Source organism: Podarcis bocagei (assembly GCF_964188305.1).
Source record: "Podarcis bocagei genome assembly, chromosome: W".
Taxonomy (NCBI): Eukaryota; Metazoa; Chordata; class Lepidosauria; order Squamata; family Lacertidae; genus Podarcis; species Podarcis bocagei.
Window position 1 is genome coordinate 44628909 of NC_138131.1, and position 20206 is coordinate 44649114.

General features: G+C 45.4%; 1 pseudogene across 1 annotated transcript in view; it reads left to right on the forward strand.

Moving 5' to 3' along the window:
• Positions 1-20034: 20034 nt before the first annotated feature.
• LOC308577923 (protein CIMAP1C-like) overlaps positions 20035-20206 on the forward strand; it is a 32981-nt pseudogene continuing 32809 nt past the window's right edge. Inside the window, exon 1 of the transcript in view lies at positions 20035-20146. The product of the transcript in view is annotated as a protein CIMAP1C-like (transcript). The remainder of the gene's footprint in view (positions 20147-20206) is intronic.

Here is a 20206-nt window from a genome sequence, read left to right on the forward strand (position 1 = left end):
AACGCAGCACAAGGCTATGGTTTCACGCTTCACTCCAAAGGCTGCAGAGGTCCAGAAGACGTCTAGATCTTTCTTCGTTGTTGATTCAGCGGCAACCCACCACATGTGCAACGATAAGAGACTGTTTGTGTCTTTTACACCGCAGGAAGGTGCGATTCACCAGGCGGATGACCACACTATTCCAAGTAAAGGCTACGGAACTGTTGTTCTTCACAGTTTGGACTTATCGATACAGAATGTACTTTATGTGCCAGACGCCAATCATAATCTGCTCAGCGTTGGACAGCTGAATGAACGGAACATTGACGTGTCCTTCAAGAACAAGAAGTGCATCATCACAAAGAAAAATGATTATGTATTGCATGCTGAATATGTTGATCGTTTGTTTGTTTTGTATTATGATGATGTTGAAAAGGATGACACTTGTTGCATTGCAGGTTCTAACAAAAGTTTGCATGCAGAATGTATTCATGATTTTCATAGAAAATTTGGTCATTTGCATTTTGAGGCAGTATCTAAAATGCCTACCTTGGTTGAAGATATGACTATTAAACCCTGCAGGTACCACATGAAGTGCAAAGCATGCGCAGCAAACAAGGTGAAAATGGCTGCGAAAGGTAAGGTGTCTAGTAGGCAAGCTACAGAACCATACCAGATTGTTCATGCTGATTTGGTTGGACCACTAGCGCCCTCTTTGGGTGGAAATAGGTACTTCATGGTTCTCATTGATGCATTTTCTAGATATATTTTTGTGTACAATCTCAAACAGAAATCAGAGGCTTTTCCTAGGTTCAAGGAATTCTGTGCTTGGTTGGAAAATGTGCATGGTAAGAAGATAAAGACTCTTTTCAGTGATCGCGGGGGAGAATTCACTTCTCAGCAGTTTGAAGCTTTTCTGACTGAGAAAGGAATTCAACACGATTTGTCTAGTCCTCGCTCGCCATGGCAGAATGGACTTGCGGAACGGGCAAATCAGACATTGCTTCAAGGGTTAAAAACCTTGCTGCATGATGCCAATCTTCCAGAGAATTATTGGGCCGAAGCTCTCTCGTGTTTTGTTTACAGTTACAATCGCAGGTTATCTTCAGCGATTGGTTGTACCCCCTATGAGAAGATGTTTGGCAAGAAGCCATACATCAAACACATGAAGATTTTTGGTTCGGACATGTGGGTTCGCTCACCACAAAACTCCAAGTTAGACAAGCGTGGATTGCATGGTATCTTTCTAGGTTATCAGAAAGGGTCTTACAGAATAATGATGACTGACTCTAAGACAATAAAGCTCACGAGAAGTGTTGAGTACAATGCAAAGTGGGGGGAGAATGTGGGAATTTTCCAATGTTATCCTGATGACGGTGATAAGACTGAGGATAGTCAAAAGCAACCACAACAACCCACTGATGAAGATTCTGAGTCTGAATCTGAAACTGAATCGGGTGATTCAGAGGATTTCAAGAGTGCGAAAGCCTCTATGCGACCCTCTGAAAGCTCTGATCAAGAATTGGAGGAACCATTGTTCACAATAGGTCGTTTTTCTCCTAAGAAGGAAGAGGAGAATGTTGAAGACTTAAGGCTAATTCGTAGGTCACAGAGAGCCACAAAAGGCAAACCTCCAAAGAGATTTGCTGATGAGTTTGCTACAATAGCAGTAACAGCTGTTAAAAGCTCCAAGAAGGTATTTGAACCTTCAAGTTTCCAAGAAATCCAGGGTTTGGATTCAAAGGAAGCTGAGCCATGGTTAAATGCCATGAAGGCTGAGCTTGATTCCTTAGAAAGGAAGAAAACATGGGAACTAGTTCCAGTAGTTCCAGGAATGAAACTGCTTGGAAGCAAATGGGTCTTCAAAGCGAAGACAGATCAAAATGGCAAGATAGTCAGACACAAAGCCAGATTGGTAGCCAGAGGTTTTGCACAGGTACCAGGTGAAGACTATCACGAGACCTACTCACCCACAGTGAGATATGAAAGCATTAGGCTTATGCTCAAGCTAGCTGCAGAGGAAAATTTACACATTAGTCACCATGATATTAATACAGCTTTTCTGTACGGATCTCTGAATGAATCACTTTATATGCTTCCACCTGATGGCGTACAGGTAAAACAGGGATTTGTTTGTGCTCTGAAGAAATCCCTTTATGGTCTCAAACAAAGTGCACGGTGTTGGCACACAAAACTCACTGAAGTATTGTTTTCTCTAGGTTTTCAGCAAGGGAAAGCTGATCCATGTGTATTTGTCAAAGAGGAGGGGCAAAAGAAACTGTACTGTTTGTTTTATGTTGATGATTTATTATTCTTTTGGAAAGATGTCGCAATGTACAATAACGCCCTAGCTCAACTAAAAGAGCACTTTGACATGAAAGATCTTGGTGACGTAAACAACTACCTATCTCTGGAAATAGAGAGAGATCAAGATGGTAACATTCTAGTACACCAGTCACGAAAAATTGCTGATGTGTTAAGCAAACTAAACCTGATGGATGCTAACCCTGTAGACACACCGATGACAACAGGTTATCAGGTAGATGACACTGAAGAAGCGTTTTCTGACACTACACTGTACAGAAGTGTTCTAGGCAAGCTAAACTTCATTGCCAGATGTTCAAGACCTGACATTGCTGTTAGCTGTAATTTGCTAAGCAGACAAGTCAACAATCCTAGTGTCAAGGATTGGAAAGCTCTGAAACGCATAGCGCGGTATTTGAAAGGCACTATGCATTACAGACTGAGACTTAACAATCAGAAGTCTGGTGGTCTTGAGATATTTGCAGATGCAAGTTTTGGAAGTGACACTGCAGACAGGAAAAGTACGTCTGGAGTTTGCTACATGTACAATCAGGGTCTGTTTGATTGGTCTTGCAAGAAGCAAACAACAGTTAGCTTAAGTACTTGTGAAGCTGAACTGAATGCACTGTCTTATTCACTTAAGGATTGTGAATGGTTGTTACAATTGTGCAAAGACATGAAAATTCCTGTCAAATGTCCAATCCAGGTTTACCAGGACAACAAAGCATGTTTGGCTTTGCTGAATTCGGAAGGTTGTAAGCAAAGCACGAAGCACTTGCAATTGAAGGTGCAACATGCTAGGGAATGTATTCAGAAGGGACTCGTAACGGTGTCCTATATGCCAGGTAATGAAATTCCTGCTGATGTATTGTCCAAGATTATATCAAAGGATCAACACTGTACCTATGTGCAGAAATTGGGTTTGTACTGATATTGTACGAACACGCTGCCCAGTGATGTTCACAGAAAGGGGGAGGATGTTGGTTTCTGCTTTGCTTCACTGTGCAGCGAAAGGGCTTGTCACGAGACAGGTGTTTACATTCCACAGTCTGTACTGTTGGAGTTTCTCACGGGAAAGGGAAGCTGGATGTGACGTACACTGGTTTCCTGTTTTTCACTGTGTGATTCTCTCCGAGCTGTCGAGAGGATGCTTTTCTGCTCCGGCAGAGGCAAGATGTCTTTCTGTAATATACCAGCTTTGAACTGTAAATAAAGCAATATAGAGTATGCAGCACGTACTCCTCATCCTTCCGCTGGGCACGAGACTCTGCTTAAAATCAACAGCGGGGCCCGCGGCCCCCCCCGGCGATCACGGGGGCGGCGGGAAGGCCCCCGCCGCCCGGGGGAGGCTCCAGGGCTGGGGGACACGGAGGAGCCCCCCCGAGGCCTAGTAAGGCCTCACGAAACGCCGCGGGCCTCCCTGCGGCCTAGAAAAGGCCATCTGGGGGCCACCAAGGCCCTGGGAGGTGACCGGGGACCCCCCTCCACCACCCGCCGCACCCCAGGGCCGCCAGGCCTGGCGGGGGAAGGGAAGGGGCTGCGCGTGGCGTTGCCTCCCCCCCCGCGGCCCACACGCCCCCGCAGGCATGGGGGGGCAGCTAGTGGGGCCCCCGTGCCACCACCCAACACCCCAGGGCATCAGGGCCCACCTAAGGAAAAGGATCCCCTTTTGAAGGGGTATCCTGAAGTCCATTACCCCCGTTATCCCTTGGGATCCCTCCTTTTGGAGCGAGGAAGTCCAGCGACGTCCTTCCTGGAGAAGCTCTGGAGCCAAGTGTGGATTCCTAGGTAAGATCCTCCCTCTATTGTGTGGGCAGGTAATCCCTCCCCTACCTGGCCTGGTCTCCTTGGCAACGCTTCCCCCAGGTGGGATTGGACAACTGACTGAGGTAGGTGGAGACCTCCAGGTATCCCACCTGAGGGAAGGCAAAGCCAAGCCTATGCTGTTGGAGCCGCTCCAGATCTAGGGGCTGCACGCGTCCACGCAAAGGGCGCCCCCCATTTTAAGCGGGGAGCGGTCATTATTAATCTAGCGAATTGTTCGGAATAGATAGATTTAATTCCATTCAGATATTCTGAGCGAGTATCGAGGCAGCTTCTTATGTATTTTGTAACTTGATGCAAGAACCTTCCCTCTCAGTCTCAGTCACCTCACTGCTATGTTAGGAAAGTGATACTGGCCTACCTTGGAAGACTGTTGTAAGAAAAAAGTAGGTTTTTTAATTGTACCCATGGTTTTTCAGAACCTATGGCTTGTCTAACTGATGCACTTACCTGAACTCACCTTTTACATGCCTTCTGAGGACATCAATTTTTCTTTTTCTTCCATGCTGCCCCCAGCAAAGGAAATTTTTGTGTTTCATTTGTGTTCCTTTGCATACTTCTGTATCTGTATTTTATTTTGTTGTACTTAGCTTTGGGGGAAAACCCTTAATAGACAAATATACAATGTTTAAATTGTTATATTGAACCAAAAACAGAGGTGCCACACTACTGGCAATTGCAAGTTTGAGAACACTGCTGGAAATTAGCATGTTGAATCCTAAGATCATCTGTCCAGTGGTTGTTGCTTCTGCTCGGATGAATTGGATAAAATGATTCTAGGGTAATTAAATGTTGACCTACATATCCATTTTTCATTTTCATATACAGTGGTACCTCGGGTTAAGAACTTAATTCATTCCGGAGGTCCATTCTTAACCGGAAACTGTTCTTAACCTGAGGCACCACTTTAGCTAAAGGGGCCTCCCACTGCCGCCGTGCAATTTCTGTTCTCATCCTGAAGCAAAGTTCTTAACCCGAGGTACTACTTCCGGGTTAACAGAGTCTGTAACCTGAAGCGTATGTAACCCGAGGTACCACTGTATAGTTATTGTGTTCTATATAATTTTAAGTATAATTCCCCATACAAGTGAATAGTAAAAGAACTCATACAAGTAATGCTGACACAACCCCTCACACACACTACCATATTTTTTGCTCTATAAGACGCACCAGACCATAAAACGCACCTAGTTTTTGGAGGAGGAAACAAGAAAAAAAATATTCTGAATCCCAGAAGCCAGGACAGCAAGCGAGATCGCAGTGATCCCGCTTGCTGTCCTGGCTTCTGGGATAGCCACACGCAGCCCCCGGCAGCAGGATGAAGGCTTCTGTTGCCCGGGAGAACTTGCGCATGGCTAAGGCTCCCCCAAGACCTGTGCTCCCTTTAAAGAGCCTGTGAAGCGCTCTTTCTCTGGGGAAAAGCCAAGAGCCGCACACAAGCTCCACACGGCTAATAAAAGGGAGCACTGAGCAGAGCCTCCCGCCTGCATTCGCTCCATAAGACGCACACACATTTCCCCTTACTTTTTAGGAAGGGAAAAGTGTGTCTTATAGAGCGAAAAATGTGGTAAGTAGAATAAGAGAAGCATAACCACCCGACCCCACCCCTCTCCCTCTTTTGTCTTTTTCTTCTTCTTCTTCTTCCTAATTGTTTAAACCAGTTCATAAACCAAGAACTTATACACTGATCACTAATAATGAAACATATGTTGCAGATATTTTTCCACAATTATTATGCTATTTTTGTGACATACTAATGACATGAGAAAACTTGTATAATGTTATTCTTGTTTATATAAGCCAATAAACACACACACACACACACACACACACACACAATTTTAGTTCTCATTTCCCCTAATTTCTTTCCAAGCAATTTTCCCCAAAATAACACATTTCTGCTTGTTATTGCCACAAATATATGTATTTTTGATGCACACTTTTCCCTAACGTATGTGTCACGGGAAATGGGGTTGCTTGTGTGTAAATCTCCAGCCGTTCCAAACTGCTTAGGTGTGGTTGTGTCTTTTTCTGACTGAGCAGCCCTTTGCGCTGCTGCTCAGTCGCTAGCAGAATCCGTGAGTGAGTGTCTCCTAAATTTCCTCCAGCATAAGAATTCCTTAACGGACAACCTTCGCCTCGCCTCTCTGCGCGGAAGCCTTCTGCGCAGAGTGGGCGTGCCGAGTGGTGGTCCTCCACCCTCCTCACTGACTTCACTGGAAGAGTCTCGGAGCCTCGCCTCCGAGCTGCTCTCTGCCTCTCCCTTCTTCCTGGTGTCACCTGAACTTCCTTCCCCAGATGACGTTCTCTCTCTTCCCTTACTCTTCCCCTCTCCTGCAGAGTCCGGGAGCCTCGCCTCTCCCCTCTGCTCCGATGTCAGTTCCCTGACATCCACCTCCCTCCCAGGGCCCTCCAACCCCCCCCCCGTCCTTTCCTCGGACGGTGATGCAGGAAACCCCCGGAAGGAACTCTCCCCTCCATCTGATGATTCAAACACCCCTCTCCATTTGCTGCTGTCTCTTCTCTCTCCCCTATCTCCCCAGTCGGATTCTTCTTCGGACAATTCCCCTTCCTCCTCTTCGGAGGCGGGAAAACCCTCAAACTCTTCCTCTTCATCGGTGGTGCCAAATTGCTCCCCCCAGAACCTCTCTGGTGGTTTGGGCTTTCCCGGATACCTGCTATGAAACTCCTCCTGCAGATACTCATCCCTAATCTCTTCTGCTGGGACCCATGCATTTTCCGCTTCTGGCTCCCCCTCCCACGCCACCAAATATTCCACTCGTCCCCCTCTCCACCTGGAATCAAGAATTTCAGCTGCATGGCCACTGAATTCCCTTTCCTCCATCTGTGGATGCAAGGGTGTTTCACTTTGCTGACCCAGAAATTCCCTCCCCTCCCTGAACGGTGAGAGTAAGGACCTGTGGAACATGGGGTGCAGTTTCATGTGAGATGGCAATTTGAGCCTAAAGGCCACTGGATTAACTTGCTGGGCTACTTCGAACGGTCCCAGTTTCTTTGGCCTTAGCTTCTTGCACCCTCCTTTGAACGGCAACCCTTTGGTAGACAACCACACCTGGTCCCCCACTCTTATGGTTTCTCCCTCTCTGCGGTGCTTGTCTGCCTGCCTCTTGTACTCTTCCTTGGCCCTTTCCAGGTTTAACTTAAGCTGTTGGTGTAAAGCCTCCATTTCTTCCAAAATTTTTCAGCTGCGGGAACACTCCAACTTCCCTCCCCTTCCCCGGGGAAAGCCCTGGGGTGACACCCGTAATTCGCCATAAACGGACTCATCCCTGTGGACACATGTTCTGCATTATTGTATGCAAACTCAGCCAGCGCTAATTTGTCCACCCAATCCTTCTCCCTCTCGCAGACGTAGCAGCGTAGATATTGTTGAAGTATGCTGTTAGCTCTCTCTGCTTGTCCATTGGTTTCTGGATGTCTGGCCGTTGAGAACCCAACCTCGACGTCCAGCAGACTCATGAGCTTCCTCCAGAATCTGGACGTGAATTGCCGGCCTCTGTCGGATAAAATCCTCAAGGGGGCGCCATGCAACCTGAAAACATGCTCTACAAACAGCTTTGCTGTTTCTTCTGCAGTCACCGCATGCGAGCACGCAATAAAATGGCACATTTTGGTCATCAAGTCAACTACCACCATTACTGCCGTTTTCCCCCTGGCTTTGGGTAAGTCCGTCATAAAGTCAATTGATACCACCTCCCATGGCCTCTCTGGTGTGGGTAAGGGCTCCAGTAACCCTGCAGGTGCTGTCCTCTCCCCCTTCGCTCTCTGGCAGCACTGGCACCCACGTACATACTCCTTCACATCTTCCCTCACCCGTGGCCACCAAAACTGCCTGGTGACCAGTAGCATTGTCTTATGTTGTCCAAAATGTCCTGCCGTGGGGTTGTCATGCAGTTGTTTGAGTATTCTGCTCCTCAAATCCCCCTCAGGTATGTACAATGCACCCTTATAGTACAGTGCCCCGTCCTTTACTTCGAACCCCCCCCCTGAGTTTCCCCAGTGATACCAATTTCTCGGATTTTGGTTTGTGCATATTGATCATCCCTCGTCAACCCGGCCAGCTCTTGCCTCCCGACGAACACTCCCCCACACACCCATCTGCCCTCGGGAATGACATGACGTGCTTCTGGCCCTCCCTCCCCTTCTGCGTATTCGGGCTTGCGGGAGAGGGCGTCTGCTCTGACATTTTCCTTCCCAGGCACGTACCTAATCTCAAAATCAAACTTGGAAAACTCCTGTGCCCACCGCACCTGTCGTTGGTTCAGCACTCTCGCCGTTCTCCAATATTCCACGTTCTTGTGGTCAGTACACACCTGGACTTTGTGCTGTGCGCCTATGAGAAAATGTCTCCATCGTCGAAAGGCCTCGTGAATTGCCAGCAGTTCCCGATCGTACACTGTATAGTTTTGCTCTGACTTGTTCAGCTTCCTGGAAAAGAAGGCACACGGCTTCCACTGTTCCCCATTTTCCTGCTGGAGCAATATGCCCCCCACAGCTCTGTCTGGCGCGTCCGTCTCTAGCCTCATCGGCTTCCGCAGATCCACATGTAGGAGCTGCTCTTCCGACGCGAAAGCCCTCTTAAGCTTTTCAAAGGAACGCTGGGCCTCTTCTGTCCATTCGAACTTCTTCTTACTGCTGAGACAATCCGTTATGGGTGCCGTTAGATGGGCGAAGTTCTTGATGAACTTCCTGTAGAAATTTGCAAACCCCAAGAACCTCTGCACGTCCTTCCTGTTCTTGGGAGGCTTCCATTCTAGCACAGCCTGCACCTTCCCCGGGTCCATGGCCAAGCCCTTGTCTGACAACCGATAGCCAAGGAACTCCACCTCTCGAGCGTGGAATTGGCACTTCTCCAATTTGACCCACAGCTGGTGCTCCTGCAGTCTCTTCAGCACTTCCCTGACGTCTTTTACATGCTGCTCCTCGTTCTCTGAGTAGATTAGGACGTCGTCCAGGAAGGCTACACAATTCTTGTACAGCAGGGACCCCAGCACGTGGTGCATGAAAGCTTGAAAGGTGCTCGATCCCGATTGTAATCCGAAGGGCATAACTAAGTACTCAAAGGCTCCCAGAGGGGTGAACATGGTGGTTTTCCATTCATCCCCCTCCCTCATCCTTATCAAGTTGTACGCCCCCCGAAGGTCCAGCTTGGTAAAAATCTTCCCCTTCCTTACCCTGGCCAAAATGTCATCAATTCTGGGCATTGGGAAGGTCACTGGTTCCGACACCCTGTTCAATCCACGGTAGTCCACTACGAGCCTGGGCTCATGGGAGTCTCGCTTGTCCACAAAGAACACTGGACTACCCCCCACCGCCCTCGATTCCCTTATGAACCCTCGCTTCAGGTTCTTGTCAATAAACTTCCGCAATTCCTGCATCTCCCTATCTGACATGGCGTACAGCTTGCCCACTGGCAGCTGAGCGTCTGGGAGCAAGTTGATCTGGCAGTCAAAGGGCCTGTGGGGGGGTAGCCGATCCGCCTCCTTCTCGCTGAAGACTTCTTCCAAGTCCGCATACTGAGGTGGTATCTTCCCTTTTTCCCCTACTGCCATCCCTGCCACCCTGGCTACTGCCATCCTCAGGCCTTCCCCTCCGTGGCAATGCTCTACGCAGTGAGCTGACCCAAAGGTGACTGTCCGCTGGTGCCACCCTACTACTGGGTCGTGCAGTGCCAGCCAACTCATTCCCAGTATGATAGGTGGTCCTGCTAAGGTGGCTACGTGAAAGACAATTGTCTCAGTGTGTCTGGAAACTGTCATTTTCATGGGCGGGGTCTGGTGGGTCACTTCCCCTCCCAAAAGTTCTCTCCCATCTATCGTGGTTACTTGCAGGGGATGTTCTAGAGGCACCACCTGTAGCTGGTGTTCTAGCGCAAAATCCTTGCTAAAGAAGTTGCAAGAGCTGCCTGAATACAGCAGCACCTTCACTTTGATGGGGTGTCCGTTTGGGAGTTCTAGCACCACCTCTATTGCGATGGCTGCTCGGGGGGGGGGGTCTGGTTTGGGCACTACTACTGGTTGCTCGCCTGGCTGCTGTGCCCTCCTTCCTGCAGCCAAGCACGGCCGTTTCCCGGAGCCTCTTTCTTTTCCTCCTCACTCCCCACTGCCCCCACCATTCCTTGCCACGCCTTCTTCTGAGGGCATACTCTGGCAAAATGTCCCGGCTGCTGGCATAGGAAACACCTCTTACTGGTTTTCCCCTCCTTCTTACGCACCTCGCTGGAGTTTGAAAACCCGCACGCGCGCGCTCCTCCAATCTCCATTGGCTCCTCGGGTGGCACAGTAGACACTGGCACGTCTGGAGTGCGGTTGTCATGCCAACGCTCTGCTCTCCCTTCCCGCCTTTCCAGCGCGCGCGTCTCTTGCCTGACTCCTACAGCGAGCGCCAACTTGGTCAGCTGGTCCATCGATTCCGGGCGGGGTGAGCGGGAAAGTTCGTCTCTCACCCAAGGGGATAAGCCCTCCTCAAATAACATTTGTACTGGTTGAGAACTCAGATCCCACCCAAGTTTATGGATCAGCATAGCAAATCTCGACCAGTACTCTCTCACTGACTGGTTTCCTTGTTTGCACTCCATCAGTTCTTTACGAGTCACACTCTCTTCAACATCACTCGCGAACATGTGATCCATCGCGCTAAAAAACTTTCTCAGGTCCTTCAAAGCCGCGTTCTCCGCCGCCATTAAGGGTCGGACCCAATCTCTGGCCCTCCCCTGCAGGTGCCCCACCACGAAAGCGACTCTTCCCCCATCGTCGGCAAAGTCATCGTGCTGCAGATCCAGCGCATACTGCACTTCAGTCTTAAAAGCGTTATAATCTCTGGGGTTGCCCCCAAAAGTCCGCACAAGTCCCCGTACCTTTCTTGCGATGGGGGTAATCTTCCCCTGGGCGTCATGTGTCCTCCTTTCATCCAGCCGCGCCGCTAGTAGAGCCAGTTGCTGCTCCAAGTCTTGGTTTCTCTCCTCCAGACTCTGTCCGCCTTTGGCCCCCTCTCCTGCGCCGGCTCCTCCGGTTTGACTCATGACTGTACCCCGGTCCTCTTGCACACAAGCAACGTAAAGGACTCACGGATTGCTGTCACGGGAAATGGGGTTGCTTGTGTGTAAATCTCCAGCCGTTCCAAACCGCTTAGGTGTGGTTGTGTCTTTCCCTGACTGAGCAGCCCTTTGCGCTGCTGCTTAGTCGCTAGCAGAATCCGTGAGTGGGTGTCTCCTAAATTTCCTCCAGCATAAGAATTACTTTGATCTGAAGCCTTTGAAGAGGAATTTAAAAGTTTCAATTTCGTGCATGACCTGAACTGTCGCTATAGGTACTAAGGGATTTAAACTTTTTTTTTCTGCTTTGCTTTGAACTTAGTTTTTCCTCTCCCTGTGGATTTACAAAATTATTTAAAGAAACCCAGGTACTTGACTGCCAAACTATTAGAGCTGTCAGTTTGCGGACTTGATTTTTGCTACTCTGAACTGTTACTTTTGAGTGTTACTGGACTAGCTACTTTGAAACACTATTATCTGGCACTTTTCCTGAAACTTTGTTTAAATAAGGACTCACTCTGCTGGCTATAAAGAAGAGCGGAAGGTCTTTCTTGAAATTTATGAGTGGTTGGATACTGTTGGATTTTGGCAAAACTTTTTTAAGCTTTTACGCTTTGGAACAACTATTGGAAAAAATTCCTTTGTTCTCCTCAAGATTTGTTTGAACTCCCCCTGGTGGATTTTGGATTTACAACTGGTTGGGACTTGTTTTTTCTCTTTTTTCTTCCTTTAACTTGTTGTTTACTCTCTGAGCTTGTGGATTCCCATGGGAGCATACTAAATTTGACCTTGGCACGTAGACAGGAGTGGAATGAGTGGCACTGGGAAAACAAGATCGGCCAAAGCTAAAGCTAAACAATTAACTCAATCAACATTAACTTCCCAGTTGCGCAGATCATCTGTTCCTACTGTTTTGGGAACACAAGAATTAGAAACTGAGCTGACTTTATCAGAAGGCATGGCAGCTGGAGGAAACGAATCAGTACTAGACAAAATCTTGGAGAAGTTGGAAACATTGGACAAAAAAGTGGATGTACAATCGGCAAAGATTGACCAAAATACTGCCAGCCTAAATAAATTAACTGAACAAGTGACCTTACATGCACAATCAATTGGGAAGCTTTTTGAAGCTACTACAGAGAATCGTAAAGCTACCACAGAGAATCGTAAATTGGCTGAGGAAGTTAACCAGAAAGTGGAAGCAGTGAAGGAGGAGGTTAAACCACTGACTAAACAGATTGGTGAACATCAGGCCTACCTGTCTATGATTGAATTACGCAGTCGGGAAAATAATCTGAGGCTGAGATCAATTTTAGAACTGGAACAAGGGAATTTAACGGAATATTTGACAAAAGAACTTTCCAAGTTTTGGAACTTGGAGGAAGACAAGGACTTTAAAATCGTTAGTGCCTTCAGACTTGGAAGAGTAGCAAGGAAGGACAGACCCAGAGACTGTTTGATTACTTTGAGATCTAAGGAAGAGAAGGATAAAATACTAAGCTTACATTATGAAAAATCACTTGTAATCCAGGGAAGGAGAGCGGAAATTTACAAAGATATCCCTAAACAACTTTTGGATCTAAGAACCACCTATACAGAACTAACCAAACTGTTGAGAAGTAACTCAATCCTTTTCAGGTGGGAATTTCCTCAAGGATTATCTTTCACATTCAGAGGGAAGAAGGTGAAAATTAAAACACCCGAGGATAAAGATAAGTTCCTGCATGATTACGGAGAAGACCTTCAGAAAGTGATTACAGGGCCTGAGGCTTGGTCACCGCCACCGCCTGCACCTACACCTTTGGGATCTGAGGAACAGAAGAAAGAAACACCACCCTCTACAGAATAACAGACTCGCCCAGGATGTCTCTGCAACTTCTTAGCTGGAACATTAATGGTGGAAATTCCCCGGAAAAAAGGAGAAGGATATTCCATATATTAAAGAAAGAACAATTGGACATTATTTGCCTACAGGAAACACATGTGACTAGGCTCCACAGAAAAGTGTTAATTAACAAAAGATTAGGCCAAGAATTTATTTCATCAGACCGAGTCAAAAAGAGAGGAGTGGTGATTTATGCAAAGGAGAGCCTATCACCAAAATTCCTTTTTAAAGATGAACAAGGAAGAATTTTGGCAATCGAAATTCAAACCCAGGGTGAAAAGTTCTTGATACTGGGAATCTATGCACCGAACGAAGGGAAATCAGAATTTTATAAGAAGCTGCATGAGACAATGCTGGACTATCTGGACTATAATAACATCATTATGATGGGAGATATGAATGGGGTGGTGTCTACAAATATGGATAAGTCACATGGCCAAAGCTTGACAAAAGATGGCAGACTACCTAAAACTTTTTTTGAACTGACTGACAATATGGACTTGATTGATATCTGGAGGACAAAAAAACCCCTAGGAAGAGAACGAACATTCTTTTCTGAAGCCCAACTGACATGGACAAGAATCGACCAAATCTGGATAACTAGAGGTCTGGCACCCAAGATCAGAAAAGTGGAAATCTGCCCAAAGACTTGCTCCGACCATAACGCAGTAAAGATGGATATGAGACTAACTACAACCGGCTCCTTTAGATGGAAGATGAATGACACCCTGCTCAGAGACCAGGAGATTATCAAAAAGGCCCAAAAAGCTTTGAAGGACTATTTTGAAATAAATTTGAACACCATGGTGGAAAAAAGAGTAATCTGGGACCCAAGTAAAGCTGTAATGAGGGGGTTTCTGATACAACAGAACACCATAAAGAAAAGAGCACAGAACGAGAAAAAGGAAAAGATTTTGGAGAAAATTAGGGAATGCGAGAAAAAGTTAAGATCGAAACCGAAGTCAAAGGAGATTCTGAGAGAAACTAAACTCTACCAAGTACAATACTCTAAATTGATAAATCAGGAAGTGGAGTGGAAAATCAAGTTAATGAAACAAAGATCATTTGAATCGGCAAATAAATGTGGAAAGCTGTTAGCATGGCAGCTGAAAAAGAGACAAAAACTAAATACGGTTACCAACTTAGAGATTGAAGGGAAAAACATTCAGAATCCTGTGGAGATTAGAAAGTGCTTCCAGAGATACTTTAAGCAACTTTACACTCAAGCTTTTTGTTCAGAATATATCGCACCCATACCATTCTCAAATCCTTGGCCTACCCCCATCCCATGAAGATTCTTTTTCATAAAACTCCAAGAGATATTGTCAAAGGCTTTCTCCGCGTCCACAAAAATCAGAACTGCTTTAGTGTTTATATTCACCTCTAGTAGTTCCAAAATGTCTATTATGTTCCTCACATTGTCTGATAAATGCCTTTTAGGGAGAAAGCCTGCTTGGTCCTTATGAATCTTCTCCATCAACACTCTTTTCAATCTTTTTGCCAAAATGTCTGCAAAAATTTTGTAATCCACATTAAGTAATGATATTGGGCGGTAGTTCTTAAGTTGAGTCTTTTCAGTCTCTGTCTTTGGTATGAGTGTAATATACGCTTCTTTCCACGATTCTGGCGCCCTTTTCCCCTCTAAAATCTCATTACAGACTTCCTTTAGCGGTTGCACCAACCACTCCTTCAAAGCTTTGTAGTATCTGGAAGTCAGTCCATCTGGTCCTGGAGATTTGCCCAATTGCATGTTCTGAATGGCACCCTCTATCTCTTGTTCTGTTATTCTCTGATTTAGATCCACCTTACTTTGATGAGAGATTTTTTGTAATCCATATTTTTTAAGGAATTCATCTATGTCCTCTTCATTCTGTGATCCTTGTGAATATAACTTTTTAAAATAACTCAGGAAACAATTTCTAATCTCGTTGGGTTTGGATATATTCTTTCCATCCACTTCTAGATTTGTAACTGTATTTAGTTTCTGTCTTTTCTTCAATTGCCAGGCGAGAAGTTTACCACATTTATCTGCCGATTCAAATGTCTTTTGTCTCATTTGCTTTATCTTCCACTCAATCTCTTGATTCATCAATTCCATATATTGTGTTTGATATAGCTTGATCTCTCTCAAAATCTCCTGGGACTTTGGTTTTGATCTTAATCTTTTCTCTCCTTCTTTTATCTTTTCCAAAATCTTTTCCTTCTTCTCATTTTGCTTTCTCTTTTTTATTGAATTTTGTTGAATCAAAAATCCTCGCATCACAGCTTTGCTTGCGTCCCAGATCACTCTTTTTTCTACATCGGCCTTTAAATTTATTTCAAAATAGTCCTTTAAGGTTTTTTGGGCCTTTCTGTGGATCTCCTCGTCTCGAAACAGGGTGTCATTCATCCTCCATCTGAATTGACCAGTTGTTGTAAGTTTCATCTCCATCTTCACGGCGTTATGGTCGGAGCAAGTCTTTGGGCAGATTTCTATTTTTTTAATCTTTGGAGCCATCCCACTAGTAATCCAAATTTGGTCGATTCTGGTCCAGGTCATCATTGCTTGAGAGAAAAAAGTTCCCTCTCTCTCGAGAGGGTTCCTTGTTCTCCAAATATCTATTAAGTCCATATTTTCAGTCATTTCAAAGAAGGTCTTCGGAAGTCTCCCTTCCTTGGAGATTGTCAGTCTTTGTGCCTTGTCCATATTTGTAGAAACCACACCATTCATATCTCCCATAATTACTACGTTATAGTCCAAATAATCCATCAGAGTTTCATGCAACTTCTTGAAGAATTCCGCCTTCCCTTCATTTGGTGCATAGATTCCAACTATTAACAATTTTTCTCCTTGTACTTGTATTTCCACTGCCAGGTATCTTCCTTGTTCATCTTTAAACATCATTTTTGGGGCCAATTTCTCTTTTGCATAAATCACTACTCCTCTTTTCTTAACTTTGTCCGATGAGATGAATTCTTGTCCTAATCTTTTATTTATAAGTAGTTTTCTGTGTACCCTGGTCACATGGGTTTCTTGTAAACAGATCAAATCCAATTGTTCTCTTTTCAAAATATGAAAAACTTGGCGTCTTTTCGTGGGCATGTTCAGCCCATTACAATTCCAACTAAGGAATTGCAGGGCCATCTTGTTATTTGTCACTTACTCCTCCTACCGCTCCAAGTTGTTGCTCTTCCTCTGATGGTGGTGGTTTAAGCCCAAATGATAGATTCAGAATGTCCACTACTCTTTTTTGCTCTGAGATTGGGTCTACCGTTCCCTTCTGCAGATCCTCGTGGTTTCTCTCCAAGAATTTCTCTTTGTCTTGAATTGTTTTTATTTTCACCTTCTTTCCCTTGTAGTTAAAGGGCAGTCCTTGTGGAAACTCCCACCTGAAGAGTATGTTGTTCTTTTTCAGCAGGTAGACCAGATCTTTATAGAAGGTTCTCACCTCCAAAATATATTCAGGGATGTCCTTAAAAATCTGTATATGAGAATTTCCAATTTCCAAGGCCTTTTGGTAATTTAGTTTCAGTATTTTGTCTCTTTCTTCCTTGGATCTGAAAGTAATCAGGCAATCCCTCGGAGTCTTTCTGTTTTGTCTCCTGCCCAGTCTAAATGCTGTTATTATCTTAAATTCTTCTTCCTCCAATTCTTCCTGCCAAAAGTCAGAAAACTCTTGTGTAAGGAACTCCACAAGGCTGTCTCCTTCACTTTCAGGAATTAGTCTTAATTTCAAATTTCTCTCCTTTCTCTGTAATTCCATCAAAGACAAGGCCGCATCATGTTCATACACTTTTTTAGAAAACGGTTCTAATTTTTCCTGTGTCTCCTCAGCAATCTTTCTGGCATCCTCTGCGATTTTACGTGTTGCCGAGTTTTCTTCAATCAGTTTATTTATAGATTCTGTGTTGGATATCACACTTTTCGTATTCAAATCCAGCCTTGCTGTTAATTCTGTTAGTTTTTGTGAATTTTCTGTACTCTGCTGTGTCAAAGCTTCCAGGGATTGATTTATCTTGAGTAACGCCTGTGTCATTGACTCCATGGAGACAGCCGTCACTTTTTCCTGCCCAGCTGCACCTGTCGGTGTTAAACTTGATATTGAGCCTCTTTTCTTCTGTTGCTGTTGCTGCTGTTTTGCTTTAGCTCTCGTAGTTATCTCCTCTGCTGGGCCACTCATGTCCCAAGGACGTTCTCACAGGAACAATTTCCAAATGGAAAATCCCACTGTCTTAATCTGTTATTCTGCAACTGTTACTTCTCAGCCCTCTAGAGGGGGCAAAACATAATGTCCAAGTGAAGGAAACAAAGAATATAGAACAAAGAAACCAGGAAACTTCAATATAAATGCTGCAACACTTTTTCTATGTAGTTTCTCTGTCAACACAGTCCAGTCTGGTATATTGTAGCAGCAAAACCCCAAAACTTTGTATCAGTTAAGTCCTCAACTATGTAGCCTTGTAACAAGTTTCTAAAATCTTTTCACTGTCCTGGTATCTTATTTTGACAGTCCGTCTCAGGGGATTGAGGCAGCGGAAAGTTTTTCTCTTTCAAAAATCATGCAGGTTAATGAGGTTACTTTCCCTCCCCTCTGCCCCTGCCTGCTAGAGAGGAGATTTATATCCAAATGCCAGGCTTAAATAGTCCTATTGTTATTTCCCTTCAGATGCAGCTCTTTGTTTTTCGTTGCTTCATCTGTCATGCAGTCGGGGGAAGGCAGACTTCCTTGATTTTAACCTCCCCCGTTTCCGGCCAAATTTCCAATTTAAATTTAAAAGTTCCCGATAGTCATTCAATCCTACTCACGGGGTTTTCAATCCGAATTCAATTTGCAGGAAGGAATCGGCGCTCTCCGTCAATGGCGACGCGGCTTCACTCTGCGGGCTGGGTAGCGACTCTCAGCACCGCGCTCTCCCGATGCCGTTCCGGAGCCTTTAAAAAGGCAGTAAAGGGGGGCGCTTCTGGTGCCCACCGAGTCTCCTTGTTCACAGGCATCCGCGCCTGTGATTTTAGGGGTCCCCCACTTGCCGTAGCGGGTCAGACCCGAACTCGTGGAGCAGTCCTCCTCCGGAGCTCGGAAAGAGGACCGCCATAAACGCTGGCGCCGACCGGAAGTAAAGGCTTTCTGGGAAATGATCTATAATGAGTTAAAAAGGTATTTAAGTATACCTTCCTTAAGAAACCAGAGGCCTTCCTTTTGGGCATTGTCGGCCAAGGGGTGTTAAAGAAAGATAGAACCTTTTTTCTGTATGCAACAACAGCAGCAAGAATACTCATTGCAGAGCACTGGAAGACCCAAGATTTACCCACACTGGAAGAATGGCAGACGCAACTGATAGACTACATGGAACTGGCTGAAATGACTGGCAGAATCCGGGACCTGGGAGAAGAGACGGTGGAAGAGGATTGGAAAAAATTTAAAGACTATTTACAAAAACACTACAAACTGTATGAATGTTAGGAGAATGCACAATTGAAAGTAACACGGCAGCAGAAACTTTGTTGTAAAATATATGAGAATAAGTGAGGTTTAAGGAAATGATGAAATTTGAAGCAATATTATGTTTAAATCAAGCAGTTTAATTTACGATAAAGTTATTTAAAAGTTGGGACATAATATCCGAGATTTACAAAATAAGAATTGAAATAAGGTAATAAATTGCTGTCTATAACTATGTGACTGAGAACGCAGGGAAGGGAGATGCGGGGAAGTCCAAAGATTATGAAAATATGACTTATGAACAACTGTGTTTTATATGTATTCTTCTTTTATTCTTTGTTTATTTCTTAACTTTGCTTTGACTTTTTCTGTCTGTATGGTGATGGTATTTTATATGTTTGGTGGTTTGTTCGTTGTTTAAAAAATTGCAATAAATATTTTATTTTTTTTTAAAAAAGAATTCCTTAACAGACAACCTTCGCCTCGCCTCTCTGCGCGGAAGCCTTCTGCGCAGAGTGGGCGTGCCGAGTGGTGGTCCTCCACCCTCCTCACTGACTTCACTGGAAGAGTCTCGGAGCCTCACGTCCGAGCTGCTCTCTGCCTCTCCCTTCTTCCTGGTGTCACCTGGACTTCCTTCCCCAGATGACGTTCTCTCTCTTCCCTTACTTGTCCCCTCTCCTGCAGAGTCCGGGAGCCTCGCCTCTCCCCTCTGCTCCGATGTCAGTTCCCTGACAGTATGTCCACATTGTTTTTTGTTGGAGAACCATGTGGCAAAATTCCAAGAAGTGCAAATTTCAAAAGAAAGCTGCGTTTCAGTGTGCCTCTTGTTTAAGGAAGGGTGAATTGGGTCAGTTTCATGTTAAGGGAACTGAATTTCCTCTCCATCCCTCTGTTCATATTGAGAAACATTCTCTTTTGCTTTGAGGTTCATTTTTTTATGCTTTCTGGACTTTTTGTTTCATTTTAACTGGGATGTGGTCATTGTTGCCCAGGCAGCCTGTGCAAACACCCCTCTCTGAGCTCCTGGGAATGGGGGAAGGTTAGAATACAAATGCTGCAAATAAAACGAAAAAATGGAACAAAAAAAATCAATGAATACTATATCATATGAAGGCAAAGGAATGGGGAACATGGTCTTAGCATGGGCATAGCGAGGACTTTTGTTAGCGGGGCAGAAATGACATGATTGGTCAGTTAAGTATTTCTATTGTTTTATTTGATAGGGAGCAGCTGCCCTCTGTCCCCACCCCCTTAGCTATGCCCATGGGTCTTATGAAACAAAATGTGGTATTTTGGGCTTGTGGCTCTCCCCCCCCCCCCCCGGCTGGTAACTTGCAAGGAAGGAGGACTTGTATTAGCAGCACACAAAGAGGGAGAGAGAGAGAGAGAGAGAGAGGGGGGGGGAGAGAGGAGGGAGGGAGGGAGGGAGGGAGGGAGGGAGGGAGGGAGGGGGAGGGAGAGTATTCTGCCAGAACCATGGTAATATGGAAATAAACAAGTCTGGTTCCACACTTGCATCAGCATCGCCTGGGCAACCTGGGAGCGAATTGCGACATGAGGCATTGTTTATGTTCCAAAAAGGAGGGGGTAGAGGAGGAATTGGAAAGCTGAGTAACATCCCCACTCCTTATTGAAATCTACATCCAGATTTCCATTCCATCCAGAGAAGCAGCATCAGCGGTATGGGTGACTGACACAACCAATTGCTACTTTGATTGGTAACTGAAATCCTAAGACCTT